We start from the raw sequence: 24,164 nt of genomic DNA on the forward strand, positions 1-24,164 counted from the left end.
TATAAATTCTCTGACAACCCAAAGATTCCTAGACGCCCTTCCAGACTCCCTCCACCTACCCAAGGATGTCAGAGTACAAAAATCGGTTAATCACCTAACTGAGGAACTAAGTGTAACCTTGCGTAATACCCTAGATGCAGTCAAAAAAAAACATTTGTCATAAGAAATTAGCTCCCTGGTATACTGGAAATACCAGAGCCCTGAAGCATACTTCCAGAAAATTGGAATGGAAATGGCGCTACACTAAACTGAATGTCTTCCGACTGGCATGGAAAGACAGTGCCATGCAGCATCGAAGAGCGCTCTCTGCTGCTCGATCATCCTATTTTTCCAACTTAATTGAGGGGAATAAGAACAATCTAAAATATATTTTTGATACTGTCGCAAAGCTAACTGAAAATCAGCATTCCCAAGAAAGGATGGCTTTCACTTCAGCAGCGATAAATTCATGAACTTCTTTGACGAAAAGATCATGATCATTCAAAAGAAAATTACGGACTCCTCTTTAAATCTGCATATTTCTCCAAAGCTCAATTGTCCTGAGTCTGCACAACACTGCCAGGACCTAGGATCAAGGGAGACACCCAAGTTTTTGAATACTATATCTCTTGACACATTGATGAAAATAGTCTTGGTCTCTAAACCTTCAAGCTGTATACTGGACCCTATTCCAACTAAACTACTGAAAGAGCTGCTTCCTGTGCTTGGCCCTCCTAGGTTGAACATAATAAATGGCTCCCTATCCACTGGATGTGTACCAAACTCACTAAAAGTGGCAGTAATAAAGCCTCTCTTGAAAAAGCCAAACTTTGACCCAGAAAATATTTTAAAAACTATCGGCCTATATCGAATCTCCCATTACTCTCAAACATTTTTAGAAAAAGCTGTTGCGCTGCAACTCACTGCCTTCCTGAAGACAAACAATGTTTACTAAACGCTCCAGTCTGGTTTTAGACCCCATCAGAGCACTCAGACTGCACTCGTGAAGGTGGTAAATTACCTTTTAATGGCGTCAGACCGAGGCTCTGCATCTGTCCTCATGCTCCTAGACCTTAGTGCTGCTTTTGATACCATCGATCACCACAATCTTTTGGAGAGATTGGAAACCCAAATTGGTCTACACGGACAAGTTCTGGACCGGTTTAGATCTTATCTGTCAGAAAGATTGTCTCTGTGGATGGTTTGTCTTCTGACAAATCAACTGTAAATGTCGGTGTTCCTCAAGGTTCTGTTTTAGGACCACTATTGTTTTCACTATATATATTACCTCTTGGTGATGTCATTCGGAAACATAATGTTAACTTTCACTGCTATGCGGACGATACACAGCTGTCGATGAAACATGGTGAAGCCCCAAAATTGCCCTCCATGGAAGCCTGTGTTTCAGACATAAGGAAGTGGATGGCGGCAAATGTTTTACTTTTAAACTCGGACAAAACAGAGATGCTAGTTCAAGGTTCCAAGAAACAAAGAGATCTTCTGTTGGATCTGACAATTAATCTTGATGGTTGTACAGTCATCTCACATAAAACTGTGAAGGACCTAGGCGTTACTCTGGACCCTGATCTCTCCTTTGCGAACATATCAAGAATATTTCAAGGACAGTTTTTTTCCATCTTAATAGCATTGCAAAAATAAGAAACTTTCTGTCCAAAAATGATGTAGAAAAATTCATCCACCCTTTTGTCAATTCTAGACTAGACTACTGCAATGCTCTACTTTCCGGCTACCCAGATAATACACTAAATAAACTTCAGTTAGTGCTAAACACGGCTGGCAGAATCTTGTCTATAACCAAAAAATGTGATCATATTACTCCAGTGCTAGCCTCTCTACACTGGCTTCCTGTTAAGGCTATGGCTGATTTCAAGGTTTTACTGCTAACCTACAAAGCAATACATGTGCTTGCTCCTCTTTCCGATTTGGTCCTGCAGTACATACCGACGCTACGGTCACAAGACGCAGGCCTCCTTACTGTCCGTAGAATTTCTAAGCAAACAGCTGGAGGAAGGGCTTTCTCCTATAGAGCTCCATTTTTATGGACTGGTCTGCCTATCCATGTGAGACTTGCAGACTCTGTCTCGACATTTAAGTCTTTACTGAAGACTCATCTCTTCAGTAGGTCCTATAATTGAGTGGAGTCTGGCCCAGGAGTGTGAAGGTGAACAGAAAGGCACTGGAGCGACGAACCACCCTTGCTGTCTCTGCCTGGCCGGTTACCCTCTTTCCACTGGGATTCTCTGCCTCTAACCCTATTACAGGGACTGAGTCACTGGCTTACTGGTGCTCTTCCATGCTGTCCCTAGGAGGGGTTCGCCACTTGAGTGGGTTGAGTCACTGATGTGATCTTACTGTCCGGGTTGGTGCCCCCCTCGGGTTCGTGCTGTGTGGGAGATCTTTGTTGGCTATACTCGGCCTTGTCTCAGGGTAGTAGGTTGGTGGTTGAAGATATTCCTCTAGTGGTATGGGGGCTGTGCTTTGGCAAAGTGGGTGGGGTTTATATCCTGCCTGTTTCCCGACACCTCCTGTCTCAGCCTCCAGTATTTCTGCTGCAATAGTTTGTGTCAGGGGGCTAGGGTAAGTCTGTTATATCCTGAGTATTTCTTCTGCTCCCTCTAATTTTCTCTCTCTTTCTCTCTCTCTTCATTCTCTCTTTCTTTTTCTTTCTCTCTCTCTCTTTCTCTCTCTCTTTCTTTCTCTCTCTCTTTCTCTATCTTTCTTCTCTCAGGGACCTGAGGACCATGCCTCAGGACTACCTGGCCTGATGACTCCTTGCTGTCCCCAGTCCACCTGGTCATGCTGTTGCTCCAGTTTCAACTGTTCTGCCTGAGGCTATGGAACCCTGACCTGTTCAATACTGAACGTGCTACCTGTCCCGGAACTGCTGTTTTGGACCCTCTCTCTACTGCACCTGCTGTCTCTAACTCTGAATGATCGGCTATAAAAAGCCAACTGACATTTACTCCTGAGGTGCTGACCTGTTGCACCCTCTACAACCACTGTGATTATTATTATTATCTGACCCTGCAGGTCATGTTTGAACATTTTGGCCATGTTCTTTTATAATCTCCACCCGGCACAGCCAGAAGAGAACTGGCCACCCCTCATAGCCTGGTTCCTCTCTAGGTTTCTTCCTAGGCTCTGGCCATTCTAGGGAATTTTTCCCAGCCACTGTGCTTCTACGTCTGCATACCTTGTTGTTTGGCGTTTTAGGATGAGTTTCTGTACAGCACTTTGTGACATCGGCTGATGTAAAAAGGGCTTTATAAATATGTTTGATTGATTGATTGAATAGAACAGCTTTCAGAGGACAGGAGACAGAGGGGGATATGATGGGTGTTAGACGGGGAAGGATATAACATGGGTCAATGGGGACGGATTGGTGGCTTGTCCATGGAGTAGACAGGTACAGACACTTACAGCTGTGATATGTTTTAACATCCTCAGAACCTTGGCTTGCCCTGTTGAATCCCTGTCACTCAGGTATACCCAGCACTCTCTGAGTATCTCATCTCTTCCTCTTTTTCTCTGTTTCTCTCTTTGTCCTTCACACTCATCAGGGAAGTGAACTGTGCTCCCCTCTAAGAGCTTACCTGTCCATTATCACAGATTTGGTTGAATGGTTTTTAAAATAACAGGGGCTATACTGTAGCTGTCTGGTCAAGTAACAGTCTCTGTGTTCAACCTGGGCGGTCAAGCAGAGAGGGAGGGGAAACGGTCATGCTGTCAGGGTGCATTCCTCTGTCAGACGAGAGACAGCATTTCAGACATTAAAGAAAATAATAGGGTTACAATTCCAGCACATTTCCATTACACTGTTGACTATTGATATACGTAATGGTTTCAGGGCTCCCCTGCATCACAGATATGTGATCAAATCTAAACACGACAACTATCAACTCCATCCTCGGCTCAGCCTCTGACTCTCTCATTGAAGTGCATACTACACACTGACATACACACTCAGTGGCTTGCTGCGGGAACACAAACAGTCCTGTTGTTGATGTTAATGTTCACCAACACAGCCATCCATCACAATAAGGAGTAAACCCAACACACTGTCTCAGACACTCTGAAATGTGCAGAGAAATGAAGAGCCACTTACTGGGCCAAGCTGTGAAGAGAGAGAGAGAGCTGAAGACTAGAGAGAGAGCGGGAGAGATGAAGACTAGAGAGAGAGATGAAGACTGGAGAGAGAGAGAAAGATGAAGACTAGAGAGAGAGAGAGAGAGATGAAGACTAAAGAAATAGAGATGAAGACTAGAGAGAGAGAAAAGATGAAGACTAGAGAGAAATGAAGACTAGAGAGAGAGAGAGAAAGATGAAGACTAGAGAGAGAGAGAGATGAAGACGAGAGAGAGAGAAAGAGCTTAAGACTAGAGAGAGACATTCCATAACAAATCCATAAACTACAGAGAGATGAACCTAGAGAAGAGTCCCCTAAGCAAGCTGGTCATGGGGCTTTGTTCACAAACACAAACAGACCCCACAGAGTCCCGGGACAGAAACACAATTAGACCCAACCAAATCATGGGGAAACAAAAATATAATTATTTGACACATTGGAAAGCTTAAACAAAAAAAACTGAGCAAACTAGAATGCTATTTGGCCCTAAACAGAGAGTACACAGTTGAAGAATACCTGACCACTGTGAGTGATCTAAAATTAAGACTATGTACAGACTCAGTGAACATAGCCTTGCTATTGAGAGAGGCAGCCATAGCCGGTCTTCTCTCGGGAGCCAAGTCAGCCTATGTGTCCATTGCCCACAAAATGAGATGGAAACTGAGCTACACTTCCTAACCGACTGCCAAATGTATGACCATATTAGAGACACATACTTCCCACAGATCACATAGACCTACAAAGAATTTTAAAACAAATCAAACATTGATAAACTTTCATATCTGTTAGGCGAAATACCGCAGTGTGCAATAACAGCAGCAAGATATGTGGCCCGTTGCCATGAGAACGGGGCAACCAGTGGAGCACAAACAACATTGAAAATACAACCTAGATTTATGTGTTAATTTATTTTCCCTTTTATACTTCACACTTGCACATTACATAGCCAATAACATAACATTTTCTTAAAAGGTTTGGTATTAATCAGCATCTAACTGTATTATTGACTTTGGCCACGGCCAAGCTACTCACCATGTACTACTGAGCGTTGTACAACAATGCAGTGAACCATTCATATTGATCTGTTTATAACCAAGCATTTAACTATGAGTATTGATCTGTCTGTGGACACGACAAAGCTCTCTGAGCTCAGCCCTTCTAAACATATTGGATGACTCTTTCATTCCACATGGAGATGTTACCTCCTGCCTGCATTGTTGGAATGACATATTATATCAAAGATAATTCAACTGTATGTACTTGCCTCATAATGTCTTACTGTTCCCCATGTGTTTACTGTTTAATGGGCTGTTGAGTCCCACTGATCTATAACAGTGAAGAGTAACACTCCCACCATGTAATACATGGGTTCATTAGCTATTTGTTGTTCCCATGTGGGGAATGCTGTGTTACCCAGCATTTCATATTATCAATGATAGGCTACCAGGGATAAAGGTCTTTACAGTGAGACAGCCTTAGTATTTACAGAGGAATGTTTTCTGGGAGGCAAATCAATCTCTTTCTTTTTCACTTGTTTTGATGAGCTGCAGAGCAGGAAGTCAAAGGAGATTTGTAAATCTACACAAAACAATCCTTTTTAGACTTCGTGCTCCATCCAGACAAATTTGTTGTCACGCCCTGACCTTAGAGAGCCTTTTTATGTCTCTATTTGGTTTGGTCAGGGTGTGATTTGGGGTGGGCATTCTATGTTTTGTTTTCTATGATTTTGTGATTCTATGTTTCGTTATTTCTATGTTTTGGCCGGGTATGGTTCTCAATCAGGGACAGCTGTCTATCGTTGTCTCTGATTGAGAATCATACTTAGGTAGCCCTTTTCCCCTCCTTTCGTTGTGGGTAGTAAACTTTGTTTATGTCACTTAGCCCTGTAAGCTTCACTGTTGTTTCTTTCGTTTGTTGTTTTGTTGGCGACATTTAAAATATAAAGGAAATGTACACTCACCACGCTGCACTTTAGTCCACTTCTTTTGACGGCTGTGACATTTGTCCTTTTGGTAAACTGTTTGAAGCTCAGATAGAGTACATAAGGAACTCAGGCACGTGAACACAATGACAAAGCTAAACTGAGTGGTACAGTACAGAGGTAAACTCAGGGAAAAGTAAGGTGGTTTCGAAATACTGTAGAGGTAAGCCATGGTGAGCAGTACATGTCCACATTGGCACAATGTGGGCTAAAATATTGGCCCCACAAAGGCTGCCCACATTGGGCCGATGCACCTTTGCTCATCGGCTCCACATTGGCTCCAAGGCCAGTGGCCCCAAGGGCAGCCCTCACTTTGCCTGAAATAAGCCCACCGTTTTGGATCGGCTGCCCGTTACATTGTATCACAAATACAATGTGGTTGCTATCATAAGTGACCCCAAACTTGTTTTTACACGCAATGTGCTTTAGCACTCGGCAGTCCCGTTCTGAGAGCATGTGTGGCCTACCACTTTGCGGCTGAGCCGTTGTTGCACCTAGACGTTTCCACATCACAATAACAACGCTCACAGTTGACCGGGGCAGCTCTAGAATGGCAAAAATTTGCCCAACTGACTTGTTGGAAAGGTGTCATCCTTTGACGGTACCATGTTGAAAGTCACTGACCTCTTCAGTAAAGCCATGCCACTGCCAATGTTTGTCTATAGAGATTGCATGGCTGTGTGCTTGATTCTATACTCCGGTACGCAGTGGGTGTGGCTGAAATAGCCAAATCCACTCATTTGATGGGGTGTCCACATACTTTTTTATATATATACTATATAGTGTATATGTTTACCAGAGAAATGTTAAAGTTTCTCATATGTCACATGCACTTTTCTGTCTTTTTTACGGACTTCACCATTGGCAGTGTACAATATCGTGTTTTTGTTGACCACACAACAGAACACTTAAACTGGAATGAAACTCTCAGTGTCAGTAAGTTCAGAGAACAAAACAGAAAATCAAAAAATAATGATGTTTTTGGAGGAACGGAAACAGAACAGGGAACGAAGGGTTCTCTAGTGTTCCGGAACAGAACCGTTATTTTCAAATCTTGGGAACATGTTAGTAATGTTATTTTTAGTTCCAAAAATATTTTCCATGTGTAGTATATAATTCTATAAAGTTTTAATGCTAATAATAACTTAAACACATTCCAATTCACATCATGATGTTCAGCGCTTAAAGCCCCTTCCATCTTCACCCTTGTCTTTCTCTCCACATCCGTGAAATTTCAGTCACATCTCAAGCCTGCACTTAGCTGACCAATCAAACATGTAAACAACTATTTTACCCGTTACACAGCAAGCTGCACTATCGGCGCTAATTGGGTGAGTAAATGAATGTTAAATGTAAAAACAAGGTTGCTTTCATGGGTTATAAAAAATACAGAAAAAGGAACTATATGAATTTTAACTTGTTGGGGGTTTGAACCGGTTCAGAACATTATTTTCTGGTCGGAAGACCGGAACAGAACAAAGAAAATAGGGGTTCCCCTCGGAACGGAAAGATTCTAAAATGATTTAGGTTCCAACCCCTGATTCCGGGGTAATTGGCTTTAATGTTCCGAACCCATCATTGGCTTAAATGGTGTCAGCAATTTTCATCTAGTATTATTTTTTTAATTGGGGTATTTGCACAACCACTCCCCCAAATATTCGAATGAGCTCTCACATTATGAAGTAGCTGGGCTTGGTGTGGGCTATCCCGTGTTGGGCTGATGTAGGACTGGTGTGGGCTGGCCTGTGTTGAAACAGGTGTAGGCTAGCCTGTGTTGTGCCGGTATGGGCTGGCCCATGTTGAGCTGGTGTGGTCTAGCCTGTGTTGGCCTGGTATGGGCTTAGTGGGGTTCAAGCCGTGCCCACCTTGCCCACCGAATACCTACATGGGGTCATGTTTGCTGGGTATCTAGTGTACACAACACAGAGAGATAGAGATAGATAAGTATGGCCCTGTGTTTACACAATCATGTGACATAGCAAGATTTGAGCTGACTTCCTGCCACTTCAGCTCCTCTCAAATCGAAGGGCTTCCCGGATTGAAGCAAAATTACAATACATACAGCGACGGACAGCCAGACAGACAGAGGCTCAAATGGAGGATTCCACCACCGTGCCTTAGACATGCCAACAAACCTTACACAAAAGCTGAATCTGGAAATCCCAACAGACAAGCTGTGAGGTAAATTGGTGGTAGTGTGGTTATGTCAGTATTACAGGTCATGTTAATGATTTCAGCACCAATGTAGCGGTCCGGAAATGTTATTTAGATTGTCCTTGTTTTGTAGGAGCAAAAGGATCTTCAAAGGCAGAACACCTGTATGGCATGATGTCCTGTTTACTGCTTTGTTATTTGTTTCCATCTTCTGTTTGTTCATTGCTGATAAAGCACATCTTACCATATTGAATGTACTGTCTTTATGCAGAGACAGGGCGTTTAAATGGTTGGAGTTTTCATTGCATAATTATTTAACTGTTATTTTTCCGTTTAAAGGAAGTGCTGATTCAACTAACGCACATCTCAGCAAGAGGAACCAATGTGGGACAAAGACAATAACTGTCACGATCGCTGGCGTCATGGAAATGACCGGACCAAGGTGCAGCATGGTGAGCGTACATTTTTTTGATTGATAAATGTCGCCAACAAAACGACCGTGAAGCTTACTTAGGCTATAATGCCACTAACAAAGACAACTACCCACCATTACAAAAGGAAAAAAGGCTGCCTAAGTATGATTCCCAATCAGAGACAACGATAGACAGCTGTCCCTGATTGAGAACCATACCCGGCCGAAACAAAGATAATAGAGTTTCCCACCCGAGTCACACCCTGACCAACCAACCATAGAGAATAAAAAGATCTCTACGGTCAGGGCGTGACAATAACAATGTTCTCTGCTCTCTGCTCTCTCTCTCACTATTTCTCTTTCTCAATCTCTCTTTCTCCCCCTCACCCTCTCTCTCTCCTCATCTCCTTCTCCCTATTGTGAACATTGCCACACAGATCAAGGTACTGTCAAACCTGAAACCCCAAACATACACTTTCATCATATGGAACCTTTCCACTGTTCAGCAATTAAAATCTCTCTTTAAACAAGTTTGGTTCTAGATGCTCTTAGGCCCTCAACCTGCTGTGAATTCCATGATGCTGTCTGAGTTTCAATACAGCCAAAACCTGCATCCCTGTTAAAAACAAACAAAATTACACACTCAAGGGTGTCATCCATCGATCACACACAGGAAGAAGGGAGAGGTGGTTCCACTCCAGTGAAACATTGTTCCCCCTGCTGCGGTCTTGGTTTGCGCCAGGTGTTGCTTGAGAAAATAGATTTGATCTCAATGAGGTTACCCAGATAAATAAATGTTCAAAAAAGGAGCTCATGTGCTGCTCAACAGGACTCAGTCCTTAGAAATACTAGCCTCCCTCCACTGCTCAGTCGAAGGTGTAAAACATAGGGTGAGTTTATGGGTTTATAAGGCACACCGTGATCAAAACAACAGTGGAGGGACTTTTACTCTAAAACATCCTATATATCCTCTGAGCTCGGTATTGTTTCTCCATCTCCACTGGGCTGCTCTTTAAAGACAGGCTCTAATTACTTTTCTAGGGCTGGGGAGTTAGGCTGTAACTCAGATTAAGTGGATGTTGCACTTGATCTGAGTTAAAGCTAAAGGGCAGCTCTCTATAGCTTTGAAAGGCCAGTGGCAAACACAGACCTCTCTGAATGGCTGCATAGTGAGCAATCTCTTTTCTTTTCTACCCATTATTGTAAATGTGCAATATGAAACGTGGAATGGCTGTCTATTGTGACAGCCTAGGTGTTTGCCTTGTCTGTATGCACGTTCTGCATCCAATGTTCTTTCAGAGAATAAAAGGAACCACACAGTATTGTTCTCCCAATAATTGGTGTCTTATAATGTCTCTTGTTCGAATCACCGAGCCGGCAAGGTGGAACAATCTGCCGTTCTGCCCTTGAGCAAGGCAGTTAACCCCAACAAGAACTGCTCCCCAGGTCCTGATGACCGGGACTTCAATTAAGGCAGCCCCCCCACTTCCTCCCGATTTGGCGAGTACCACTTCCTCGTGATTTGGCGAATACCACTTCCTCGTGATTTGGCGAATACCACTTCCTCGTGATTTGGCGAGTACCACTTCCTCACACTGAGGCTCGAACTCTGGACAGGTGACCGCTCCTATACAGTACAGAAATTTTGATTGGTACTGTGTATGTTTTATATATAAATATATATATATATATATATACAGTGCCTTGCGAAAGTATTCGGCCCCCTTGAACTTTGCGACCTTTTGCCACATTTCAGGCTTCAAACATAAAGATATAAAACTGTATTTTTTTGTGAAGAATCAACAACAAGTGGGACACAATCATGAAGTGGAACAACATTTATTGGATATTTCAAACTTTTTTAACAAATCAAAAACTGAAAAATTGGGCGTGCAAAATTATTCAGTCCCTTTACTTTCAGTGCAGCAAACTCTCTCCAGAAGGTCAGTGAGGATCTCTGAATGATCCAATGTTGACCTAAATGACTAATGATGATAAATACAATCCACCTATGTGTAATCAAGTCTCCGTATAAATGCACCTGCACTGTGATAGTCTCAGAGGTCCGTTAAAAGCGCAGAGAGCATCATGAAGAACAAGGAACACACCAGGCAGGTCCGAGATACTGTTGTGAAGAAGTTTAAAGCCGGATTTGGATACAAAAAGATTTCCCAAGCTTTAAACATCCCAAGGAGCACTGTGCAAGCGATAATATTGAAATGGAAGGAGTATCAGACCACTGCAAATCTACCAAGACCTGGCCGTCCCTCTAAACGTTCAGCTCATACAAGGAGAAGACTGATCAGAGATGCAGCCAAGAGGCCCATGATCACTCTGGATGAACTGCAGAGATCTACAGCTGAGGTGGGACACTCTGTCCATAGGACAACAATCAGTCGTATATTGCACAAATCTGGCCTTTATGGAAGAGTGGCAAGAAGAAAGCCATTTCTTAAAGATATCCATAAAAAGTGTTGTTTAAAGTTTGCCACAAGCCACTTGGGAGACACACAAAACATGTGGAAAAAGGTGCTCTGGTCAGATGAAACCAAAATTGAACTTTTTGGCAACAATGCAAAACGTTATGTTTGGCATAAAAGCAACACAGCTCATCACCCTGAACACACCATCCCCACTGTCAAACATGGTGGTGGCAGCATCATGGTTTGGGCCTGCTTTTCTTCAGCAGGGACAGGGAAGATGGTTAAAATTGATGGGAAGATGGATGGAGCCAAATACAGGACCATTCTGGCAGAAAACCTGATGGAGTCTGCAAAAGACCTGAGACTGGGACGGAGATTTGTCTTCCAACAAGACAATGATCCAAAACATAAAGCAAAATCTACAATGGAATGGTTAAAAAATAAACATATCCAGGTGTTAGAATGGCCAAGTCAAAGTCCAGACCTGAATCCAATCGAGAATCTGTGGAAAGAACTGAAAACTGCTGTTCACAAATGCTCTCCATCCAACCTCACTGAGCTCGAGCTGTTTTGCAAGGAGGAATGGGGAAAAAAATTCAGTCTCTCGATGTGTAAAACTGATAGAGACATACCCCAAACGACTTACAGCTGTAATCGCAGCAAAAGGTGGCGCTACAAAGTATTAACTTAAGGGGGCTGAATAATTTTGCACGCCCAATTTTTCAGTTTTTGATTTAAAAAAAAGTTTGAAATATCCAATAAATGTCGTTCCACTTCATGATTGTGTCCCACTTGTTGTTGATTCTTCACAAAAAAATACAGTTTTATATCTTTATGTTTGAAGCCTGAAATGTGGCAAAAGGTTGCAAAGTTCAAGGGGGCCGAATACTTTCACAAGGCACTGTATATATGTGTGTGTGTGTTTATATTTTATTTATATATATATGCACACATATATTCATACACATATATACAGTTGAAGTCGGAAGTATACATACACTTAGGTTGGAGTCATTAAAACTTGTTTTTCAACCACTCCACAATTTCTTTAGTCGGTTAGAACATCTACTTTCTGCATGACACAAGTAATTTTTCCAACAATTGTTTACAGACAGATTATTTCACTTAAAATTCACTCTATCACAATTCCAGTGGGTCAAAAAGAAAACACACTAAGTTGACTGTACCTTTAAACAGCTTGGAAAATTCCAGAAAATTATGTCATGGCTTTAGAAGCTTCTGATTGGTTATGGATGTATGGATAGGCTATGGATGTATTTCAAGGCCTACCTTCAAACTCAGCGCCTCTTTGCTTGACACCATGGGGAAATCAAAAGAAATCTGCCAAGACCTCTGAAAATAAATTATAGACCTCCATAAGTTTGGTTCATCCTTGGGAGCAATTTTCAAAAGCCTAAAGGTACCACGTTCATCTGTACAAACAATAGTACGCAAGTATAAACACCATGGGACCGTCATACCGCTCAGGAAGGAGACGCATTCTGTCTCCTAGAGATGAAAATACTTTGGTGCGAAAAGTGCAAATCAATCCCAGAACAACAACAGAGGACCTTGTGAAGATGCTGGGGGAAACAAGTACAAAGGTATCTATATCCACAGTAAACGAGTCCTATATCGACATAACCTGAAAGGCCGCTCAGCAAGGAAGAAGCCACTTCCCCAAAACCGCCATGAAAAAGCCACACTAGGGTTTGAAAATGCACATGGGGACAAAGATCGTATTTTTTTTAGAAATATCCTCTGGTCTGATGAAATAAAAATAGAACTGTTTGGCCATAATGACCATCATTATGTTTGGTGGAAAAAGGGGGAGGCTGGCAAACCAAAGAGCACCATCCCATCCGTGAAGCATGGGGGTGGCAGCATCATGTGCTTTGTGGCTATATTGAAGCAACATCTCAAGACATCAGTCAGAAAGTTAAAGCTTGGTGGCAAATGGGTCTTCCAAATGGACAATGACCCCAAGCATACTTCCAAAGTTGTGGCAAAATGGCTTAAGGACAACAAACTAAAGATATTGGAGTGGCCATCACAAAGCCCTGACCTCAATCCTATAGAAAATGTGTGGGCAGAACTGAAAAAGTGTGTGCGAGCAAGGATGCCTACAAACCTGACTCAGTTACACCAGCTCTGTCAGGAGGAATGGGCCAAAATTCACCCAACTTATTGTGGGAAGCTTGTGGAAGGCTACCCGAAATGTTTGACCCAAGTGAAACAATTTAAAGGCAATGCTGCCAAATACTAATATAGTGTAGGTAAACTTCTGACTCACTGGGAATGTGATGAAATAAATAAAAGCTGAAATAAATCACTCTCTCTACTATTATTCTGACATTTCACATTCTTTAAATAAAGTGGTGATCCTAACTGACCTAAGAAAGGGAATATTTTACTAGGATTAAATGTCAGGACAGGAATTGTGAAAAACTGAGTTTAAATGTATTTGGCTAAGGTGTATGTAAACGTCTGACTTCAACTGTATGTACATACACACACACACACACACACACTATATATACACAGTACCAGTCAAAAGTTTGGACACACCCACTCATTCCAGGGTTTTTCTTTATTTTTACTCTTTTCTACATTGTAGAATATTAGTGAGGAAATCAAAACTATTAAACATATGGAATCATATAGTATCCAAAAAGGTGTTAAACAAATCAAAATATAACAAATCAAAATTAGCATTTTAGATTATTCAAGGTAGCCACCATTAGCCTTGATAACAGCTTTGCATACTATTGACATTCTCTCAAACAGCTTCATGAGGTAGTCACCTGGAATGCATTTCAATTAACAGGTGTGCCTTGTTAAAAGTTAATTTGCAGAATTTCATTCCTTCTAAATGCGTTTGAGCCAATCAGTGGTATTGTGACAGGGTAGGGGTGGTATACAGAAGATAGCCCTATTTGGTAAAAGACCAAGTCCATATTATGGCAAGAACAGTTCAAATAAGCAAAGAGAAGTTTGTTGTTGCTTATCAGGCCTACCACTGTTGTCATCAGCAAACTTGATGATTGAGTTGGAGTCGTGCATGGCCACACAGTCATGTGTGAACAGGGAGTACAGGAGGGGGCTGAGCACGCACCCCTGTCGGGCCCCCGTGTTCAGGATCAGTGTGGTGGTGGAATCAGGGAACAGAGGCCCTTTAGAGTAATTGCATTATGACAAACTGTATTGTGTGTGATTTCCAGAGGATAGAAGGGAAGAGATCCATTGCAGGCAACAAGTTTTGGCTCCCATCTGGACAGCTCTTTAGTCAGATGGCTCCAGTGCAAGACGAGGGATATGGAAAGCACTACATCACAGTCAAAGATAAGCCAGAGCTATACAAAGACAACTACAAACATTTACCAAAGAGATTAAACCTTGATGGATGGGGATATTAAGAGAGCAAAGAGATATTTGCGACAGATATGGTTTGACATTTCTCTTTCCGACATTGGAAACAAGTTCCACAGACAAATGACTACTCATTATTTTTGTGTCTTCCGGTGGTGAGATCTTGGCTCATCATCGGTTTGGAATCCACCGTGCTGAGATCTTGGGTTATCATCAGTTTTGAATCCACGGTGGTGAGATGTTGGGTTATTATGGGTTTGGAATCCACGGTGGTAAGATCTTGGGTTATCATCTATTTGGAATCCACAGTGGTGAGATCTTGGGTTATCATCGGTTTGGAATCCACAGTGGTGAGATCTAGGGTTATCATCGGTTTGGAATCCACGGTGCTGAGATCTTGGGTTATCGTCGGTTTGGAATCTTGGGTTATCATCACTGCTTAGGTTTATCCAGTACAATGGTCACAAGTCAAATGTGTAATCTCTGACACAGATTAATCAGTATTGTAAAGAAAAAGCGTGTCTGTCAAATCATACATTAATCTTGGAACTACCCATCCCGGATCCGGGAGAATTGTCATCAACTGACACTAATTAGCATAACGCAACAAAAAATATTACTAGAAAATATTCATATTTATGAAATCACAAGTGAAATATAGTGAAACATAGTTTAGCCTTTTGTTAATCACTGTGTCATCTCAGATTTTGAAATTATGCTTTACAGCCAAAGCAAGACAAGCATTTGTGTAAGTTTATCGATAGCCTAGCATAGCATTATGTCCAGCCCAGCTAGCAGCAGGAAGCTTGGTCACGAAAATCAGAAAAGCAATCAAATTAACCGTTTACCTTTGATGATCTTCGGATGTTTTCACTGACGAGACTCCCAGTTAGACAGCAAATGTTAATTTTGTTCCATAAAGATTATTTTTATAGCCGAAATACCTCCGTTTGTTCTTCACGTTTGGTTGAGAAATCCACCGGAAACTGCGGTCACGACAACGCCGAAAAATATTCCAAATTAGATCCATAATATCGACAGAAACATGGCAAACGTTTTTTATAATCAATCCTCAAGGTGTTTTTCAAATATCTATTAGATAATATATCAACCGGGTCAGTTGGCTTCTTAGTAGGAGCGAGAGAAACAATGGCCGCATTTGTCTATTACGCACAAATCACTCTGAGAGCCACCAGCTGACCACTGACGCAATGTTGTCACTCACGCTCATTTTTCAAAATAAAAGCCTGAAACTATGTCTTGTGACACTAGACACATTAGGGAAGCCATAGAAAAAGGAATCTGGTTGATATCCCTTTCACTGCTCAATTAGGGATGCATAGGAACGCAGAGGTTTCTAAATAAGAGTCACTTCCTAATTGTATTTTTATCAGGCTTTCACCTGCAATATCAGTTCTGTTATACTCACAGACAATATTTTTACAGTTTTGGAAACTTTAGAGTGTTTTCTATCATAAGCTGTCAATTATATGCATATTCTATTATCTGGTCCTGAGAAATAGCCCGTTTACTTTGGGAACGTTATTTTTCCAAAAATGAAAATAGTGCCCCCTAGTTTCAAGAGGTTAGAAATATAAACTTCACTCTGGTAATTGCTGGAGTATGTGTATTGAAGCCATTAGAGTACAATCATTCAACCTTCCTAGACGACTCAGAGCCAAGCTGAAGGAGGGGACAGTAGATTGCCCAGCTAGAGTGAGTTATTCTAGGAGGGAAGGAGAGAAAATTGGCCTCATTTCTGTGGCGAACCCTTAAGCTGCACAATCCACAGACAGCACATAGCTACCTCTGTGCCAAATAAGCACTCTATAGGCACTGTTTCCCCCTAGCTCAGACAAACACAACCATAACTATTGGGTACAGTGCTATATAGTTTACAACTCAGATAACTGTCTTTTCTCCTCCATCCACAAAACCTCTGTATAAGTACTGTATGGTGCCAGGACAACAACCTCTCCCTCAATGTGATCAAAACAAAGGGGATGATTGTGGACTACAGGAAAAAGAGGACCGAGCACGCCCCCATTCTCATCGACAAGGTTGCAGTGGAGCAGGTTGAGAGCTTCAAGTTCCTTGGTGTCCACATCACCAACAAACTAACATGGTCCAAGCACACCAAGACAGTCATGAAGAGGGCACGACAAAACCTATTTCCCCTCAGGAGACTGAAAAGATGGCATGGATCCTCAGATCCCCAAAAGGTTTTACTGCTGCACCATCGAGAGCAACTGGTTGCATCATGCCTGGTATCGCAACTGCCCGGCCTCCGGCCGCAAGGCACTACAGAGGGTAGTGCGTACCGCCCAGCACATCACTGGGGCAAAGCTTCCTGCCATCCAGGAACTCTATACCAGGCAGTGTCAGAGGAAGGCCCTAAAAATTGTCAAATACTCCAGCCATAGACTCCAGACCCCCCCCCCCGCCCCCTCTTTTACACCTCTGCTACTCTTTGTTGTTATCATCTATGCATAGTCACATTAATAACTCTACCTACATGTACATATTACCTCAATTATCTCGACTAACCGTTGCCCCCGCACATTGACTCTGTACCGGTACCCCCCTGTATATAGTCTCACTATTGTTATTTTACTGCTGCTCTTTAATTACTTGTTACTTATATTTCTTATTCGTAATTTATTTATATATATATATTCCTCCTCTATATATATATATTTTTTTTTAACTGCATTGTTGGTTAGGGCTCGTAAGTAAGCGTTTCACTGTAAGGTGAAACACCTGTGGTATTTGGCGCATGTGACTAATACAATTTGATTTGATTTGTATTTCTCAGTTCCCTGAGAGAGAGAAAGCAGTCACAAGTCACAACAGAGATAATGATCAACATTTGCAGCAATAGAACTCTACTCAGTATGTGGATTTCTCCCATTGCTTTCCATTCTTCTGGCCTCAATAGGTGTTCCTATGAAACATGCATCAGTTTCCTGGGTTCATGCTTGCCTTTTGATTTGGAGTCAGTGTTTATGGAGGAAATGGCACTACGTGACTGGGATTGAGGATTATGAGGAGACGAGGGCCAAAGCCACAGGAAAGGTATTGGAATTGTGTTTTTAATGCACTCACTAAAATACAGGGAGACAGTGTATAAAGAGGAATACACTAGTTGTTGAGCTCTAGTATAGTGTCCCTCCTGAGAGGGGTTGGGTGTTATGGAAGATCTAACTGGGATAAGATGGAGGTTCTCTGAGACAAGGAGACCAATGCCTAATACATAACACAATCAGACTACTGGGTGTTCTGCAGCGATCTGGGTATTATCTCCTACAACAGGGTTTCCTAACTCCGGTCCTCCAGTACCTCCAACAAAACGCATTTTAGTTGTTGCCAAAGACAAAAACACCGGATTCAACTTGTCAAGGGCTTGGTGATTAGTTGACAAGTTGAATCAGGTGTGCTTGTCCGGGGCCATGACAAAAATGTGTACTGTTGGGGGTACTCGAGGACCGGAGTTGAGAAACTAGGGCTATCCCCGACTAAAAAAAATCTGTTCCTGTTCTTTCAACCAATCGATTGGTCGAAATGTTTAAAGTTATTTTTCCATAGATAGACAAACACACCCTGTGTGTTTAATAAAATCAACTATATGCACTGAGCTTGTCTGATGCTTTAAGCACACTGTTTGATTAAATAATTAAGACACACAAATGAGTCAAAAAAAGCCAGATGGTCATACTGTGTTAAAAAAATGACAGCGAGTGCCTGTGTGACTGGCGCACGTTATCTCGCTCTTCTCCCTACTGCTGTGAAAAGGCACCACAGCACAGCAAGTATTTATTGCTCTGTCCGTGCTGAAGCATTTCAGCCAATTAGTTTCTTACTTGTTTCTGACTGAAAACTTATGTTACTGAAATCCCTAATTTGTTTAGGAAAAACATTCCCTATTCCCTCAACCCTTGCTCTCTTTACGTGAAACATGTAGAGTACCAGTCAAAAGTGTAGACACGCCTACTCATGAAATAATACATATGGAATCATGTAGTAACCAAAGAAGTGTTAAACAAATCCAAATATATTTTAGATTCTTCAAAGTAGCCACCCTTTGCCTTGATGACAGCTTGGCACACTCTTGGCATTCTCTCAAACAGCTTCATGAGGAATGCTTTTCTAACCGTCTTGAAGGAGTTCCCACATATGCTGAGCACTTGTTGGCTGGTTTTCCTTCACTCCATGGTCCAACTCTTCCCAAACCATCTCAATTGGGTTGTGGTCGGGTGATTGTGGAGGCCAGGTCATCTGATGCAGCACTCCATCACTCATTCTTGGTCAAATAGCCTTTACACAGCCTGGAGGTGTGTTTTGGGTCATTGTCCTGTTGAAAAACAAATTATAGTCCCACTAAGTGCAAACCAGATGGGATGGCGTATCGCTGCAGAATGCTGTAGTAGCCATGCTGGTTAAGTGTGCCTTGAATTCTAAATAAATCACAGACAGTATCACCAGCAAAGCAACCCCACACCATCTCACCTCCTCCTCCTCCTGCTTCACGATCGGAACCACATATGCGGAAATCATCCGTTCACCTACTCTGTCTCACAAAGACACGGCAGTTGGATCCAAAAAACTCAGACCAAAGGACAGATTTGTACTGGTCTAATGCCCATTGCTCAAGGTTCTTGACCCAAGCAAGGCTCTTCTTATTATTGGTGTGGTTTCTTTGCAGCAATTCGACCATGAAGGCCTGATTCACGCAGTCTCCTCTGAACAGTTGATGTTGAGATGGGTCTGTTACTTGAAATCTGTGAAGAATTTATTTGGTCTGCAATCTGAGATGCAGTTATTTCTAATGAACTTATCCTCTGCAGGTAACTCTGAGTCTTCCTTTCCAGTGGCGGTCCTCATGAGAGCCAGTTTCATCATAGCACTTGACCTTCATGTCTTAAAGTAATGATGGACTATTTGTCACGCCCTGACCTTAGAGGTCCGTTTTATTTCTCTATTTGGTTAGGTCAGGGTGTGATGTGTTTCTATGTTTTGTTTTCTATGTTTCTGCCGGGTATGGTTCTCAATCAGGGACAGCTGCCTATCGTTGTCTCTGATTGGGAATCATACTTAGGTAGCCCTTTTTCCCTCCTTTCAGTGTGGGTAGTTATCTTTGTTAGTGGCACTTAGCCCTGTAAGCTTCACGGTTGTTTTTCGTTTCTTGTTTTGTTGGCGACATTTTAAATAAAAAGAGAAATGTACGCTCACAACGCTGCACTTTGGTCCTCTTCTTTTGACGGCCGTGACACTATTGTTTCTCTTTGCTTATTTGAGCTGTTCTTGGCATAATATGGACTTGGTCTTTTACCAAATAGGGCTATCGTCTCTATACCGTGTTACAACACAACTGATTTGCCCAAACGCATTAAGAAGGAAAGAAATTCCAGAAATGAACATTTAATAAGGCACACCTATTAATGTAAATGCATTCCAGGTAACTACCTCATGAAGATGGTTGAGAGAATTCCAAGAGTGTGCAAAGCTGTCATCAAGGCAAAGGGTGGCTACTTTGAAGAATCTCAAAAATGAAATATATTTTGATTTGTTTAACACTTTTTTGGATACTATATGATTCCATATGTTTAATAGTTTATGTCCTCACTATTATTCTACAATGTAGAACATTGTAAAAATAAAGAAAAACCCTGGAATGAGTAGGTGTGTCCAAACTTTGGACTGATAAATAAGTCTACCAGAGAGTCTGTTCTAACAATAAATATATATAAAGCCTTTATAATAGCAGACTAAAAACAGTTGCATGCATTTGTGAATTGCGGTTTATTTATTGTTTGGGGCTAATTATTCAAAGCTCCCTTTGTTATTTAATTTTAAAACTAAAATGCTTGATTGCATTTCAAAGCATGCATGTTTCGTATGCTGTGTGATGGCATGAACAAATGACTGATTGATTGATTGATACAGTAGCCTGAATAGTGAAATAGCCCTGTGGGAAACACTGTCCTACAGTGTTAACATGACACAGTTCATCAAATTGTATTGATCACATAGCTGCCACTTGACATTATGTGAATATTGATGTGTATAGAGTGTATTGATGTGTATACAGGGCTCATCTGTAAAAGAGAACATGGTCTCAGCATGACTCTGTCGTGTCTTTACTATCATTAAACTAAAGACTTTGTTTTTATCAAAGATTCTCTGTAATTAGTTACTAGATTAAACTGAATAATCATGTAACTGTAATTAACTAGGAAGTTGGGGCACCAAGGAAAGTATTCAGATTACAAAGTTATAATTTCCCAATATAACCTTTCAGATACTTTCATATCTGATCAATAGTCTTCTGATTAATGATTTATTTATTTTACCTCACGTTAGTTTCATTCTAAACATCGTAAATTGTTGGTTATCTGCATGAATCCAGTCTTCACTATGAGTCATCCATACATCAATTGTCTTAAATCATTTATTTATTACTAACTAAGTAATTCACAGAAATGCATAAACAAACAGTAAATATGGTTACATGAAATGATAGAATGTGCCCTAGTGGGCTGAACCGGCATGGCAGCTTGTTAGACAAAGGGGCAATGGGGGGTCGACTAAGAAGTCCCTACAGAGTTAATTATAACAATTAAAATGCTAATCCTTTACACATGAACGCTCACTCTTTCGGGAACAATTGCAATCAATATATATATTTACGCTCAGTGTGTCGTCTTGATCGCTAGTGAAAAGTCTTTCTTTTGTAGAATTGTCCGTCTCTCTCTCTGTCTTGGTTAGAGGGGATAGTTCAAAATGATATTCGTTATAGAATGGATGTTTTGGCGGTTGTCTTTCTTCGCGTTCAATGATGCCAAATTCCTAGCTGCAGACTAGTAATTAGTATCAAAGACTTGTTCTCATTCTGTCGGTATCGATAGTCTAACAGTTTAACCACGTGGTATGGTTAAAAAGACTCAGCAATGGTCTACACCTTTAGCCCTCTCGTGATTGAGGTAAGCTTGGTCTGGTGATAATTTCTCAAAGTTGGGTTTTATTCAGAATGGCAGAAGATGGCTGTCCCAGGATGTCTGACCCTAACTGGGCTCAGGGGCGGTCCTCTGATTTAGTTCAAATCAAAAGGGAATTGTATTTTTCTTCATTAAACAGTCCACAATCATCCTCACTCATTCATCTTATACAACAATTAGATGTAAAACCTCATATCTGAGGCTATTATATAAACAGCGTTATGGTAATGTGGCCACACAGTCTCTCTTGAGCTTCCCAAGTTGTGACAAACGGACCAGTTCGTAGCTGGATTCTTCACCGATCTTTTACACTTTCTCTGGAACATGAAATTTGTTCGTACCTCACGTTCTGTGAGGTGGAACGATTTCCTTTGTCCTCTGTGAAAGTTTACCCTCTCTCTAATACTGTGTGTCCATGAGGTCTTCTCAGGAATTTACGACCTCTGACCACAGCAGTCTGGTTGTATAAGCAGAGAGCGGGGGATGGTGCTCGCTGTACTCAGAGGGCAACGTCATGACAACTCCATGTCACAATAAAGGTTAAATTAAAAATGAAATAAAAAAATTGAAATAAATCAAATGTGATGAAGTGGAAAGCTGGTGTCTGGGGAGGATGGTTACAGGAATACACTTAGAGGAGAGTAGCATTGGCGGGTGCAGAGAGGTAGAAAACGAGCATGCCAAGGTCGTTGTAATAGAGGATGTATGTGTGTCATTCACAACTAGCATGGTGTAATAATATAGACAGATGACTGATCCAAACAGCCTTGGGGTTATGTCCAATACATTATATCCAATCGTACATTCATACACACACACATACAAACATAAACAAGGAAAAAAACACACAAAAACAGCCCCAACAGCAAAAAACAGTCCAGCCAAGTCACATGGGAGACCAAGTCCTCTCATCTTTGCTTCTGAACTAATGTGTCAAACTTATGAATATGGATGCAAACTGTCTTTCTTTGAAAGCCTCTATGTAAAATATGAAAAATGCAGACAGAAAGTTGAAACACCAACTCTCTGATGAGTTTATCTGAGGAACAGAAGAGATGAGGCGTGAGACCAGACTGTTGCAGGGCAAAAAACACCAGACACACATTCCAGGCACCTAACATAACCGAAGATGGTAAAAATATATCATGGTTATCAACTGAATGCGACTAAATTAACTAAATGTGTATAATATCTTTCCCCAGGCATTGTTCTGCTTCACTAAAATGTAAATTCTGCTGGAAACAGTAAGTGTGTGTGTGTGTGTGTGTGTGTGTGTGTGTGTGTGTGTGTGTGTGTGTGTGTGTGTGTGTGTGTGTGTGTGTGTGTGTGTGTGTGTACACAGGTTAAACACCATACAGGTTAAACACAATACAGGTTAAACACAATATAAATGTACAGTGCCTTCAGAAAGTATTCACACCGCTTGACTTTTCCCCCATTTTGTTGTGTTAAAAAGTGGGATTCAAATGGATTTAATTGTTTGTTTTTTGGTCATCGATCTACACAAAATACTCTACAATGTCGAAGTGGAAGAACAATTCTACAGTTGAAGTCGGAAGTTTACATGCATTTAGGTTGGAGTCATTAAAACTTGTTTTTCAACCACTCCACAAATTTCTTGTTAACAAACTATAGTTTTGGCAGGTCGGTTAGGACATCTACTGTGTGCAAGACACAAGTAATTTTTTCCAACAATTGTTTGCAGACAGATTATTTCACTTATAATTCACTATATCACAATTCCAGTGGGTCAGAAGTTTACATACACTAAGTTGACTGTGCCTTTAAACAGCTTGGAAAATTCCAAATTCCATGGCTTTAGAAGCTTCTGATAGGTTAATTGACATAATTTGAGTCAATTGGAGGTGTGCCTGTGGATGTATTTCAAGGCCTATCGAACTCAGTGCCTCTTTGCTTGACATCATGGGAAAAAAAATTAAAATCAGCCAAGACATGAGAAAAACATTGTAGACCTCCACAAGTCTGGTTCATCCTTGCGAGCAAGAATGTTACCATGTTCATCTGCACAAACAATAGTACGCAAGTATAAACACTATGGGACCATGCAGCCGTCATACCGCTCAGGAAGGAGACGCGTTCTGTCTCCTAGAGATTAACGTACTTTGGTGTGAAAAGTGCAAATCAATTCCAGAACAACAGCAAATGACCTTGTGAAGATGCTGGAGGAAACATGTACAAAAGTATCTATATCCACAGTAAAACGAGTCCTATATCGACATAACCTGAAAGGCCGCTCAGCAAGGAAGAAGCCACTGCTCCAAAACCGCCATAAAAAAGCCAGACTACGGTTTACAACTGCACATGGGGACAAAGATCGTACTTTTTTGAGAAATGTCCTCTGGTCTGATGAAACATAAATAGAATACCGAATACTTTACGAATGCACTGCAGAACAAGCCTATAGGAAAATAGTAGCTTTGGTCGCGATGGAGGTTAATGTTTCTCTATAGAGGCTTCTGGCTGGGGCCGAAACTGTGTGTGTGTCTAGCTATGTGTGTGGATGGCGGACTAAAGCAACATTCGAAGCTTTGGCCATGTATTCGGTCGATCATGGACTTGGTGGCATTTAGGAGAAAGGATCCAGGTTTTCTTTAGAGGTGTGAATTGTGGATTTTGCTCAATCGGAAAATGTATTTCTGGAGCTTGCCTCATGAGTTGTCTTTTGGGAGCCGCTGGCTGTCTC

At 41.5% G+C, this 24,164-nt stretch overlaps 1 protein-coding gene across 1 annotated transcript in view; it reads right to left on the minus strand.

Annotated features, from left to right (window-relative positions):
* The window catches only part of LOC115144816 (RNA-binding Raly-like protein), a 58,369-nt gene that overhangs the window by 17,942 nt on the left and 16,263 nt on the right, over window positions 1–24,164 (minus strand). The gene's annotated exons all lie outside the window — the stretch shown is intronic.

This window comes from Oncorhynchus nerka, linkage group LG17, assembly GCF_034236695.1.
Source record: "Oncorhynchus nerka isolate Pitt River linkage group LG17, Oner_Uvic_2.0, whole genome shotgun sequence".
NCBI classification, from domain to species: Eukaryota; Metazoa; Chordata; class Actinopteri; order Salmoniformes; family Salmonidae; genus Oncorhynchus; species Oncorhynchus nerka.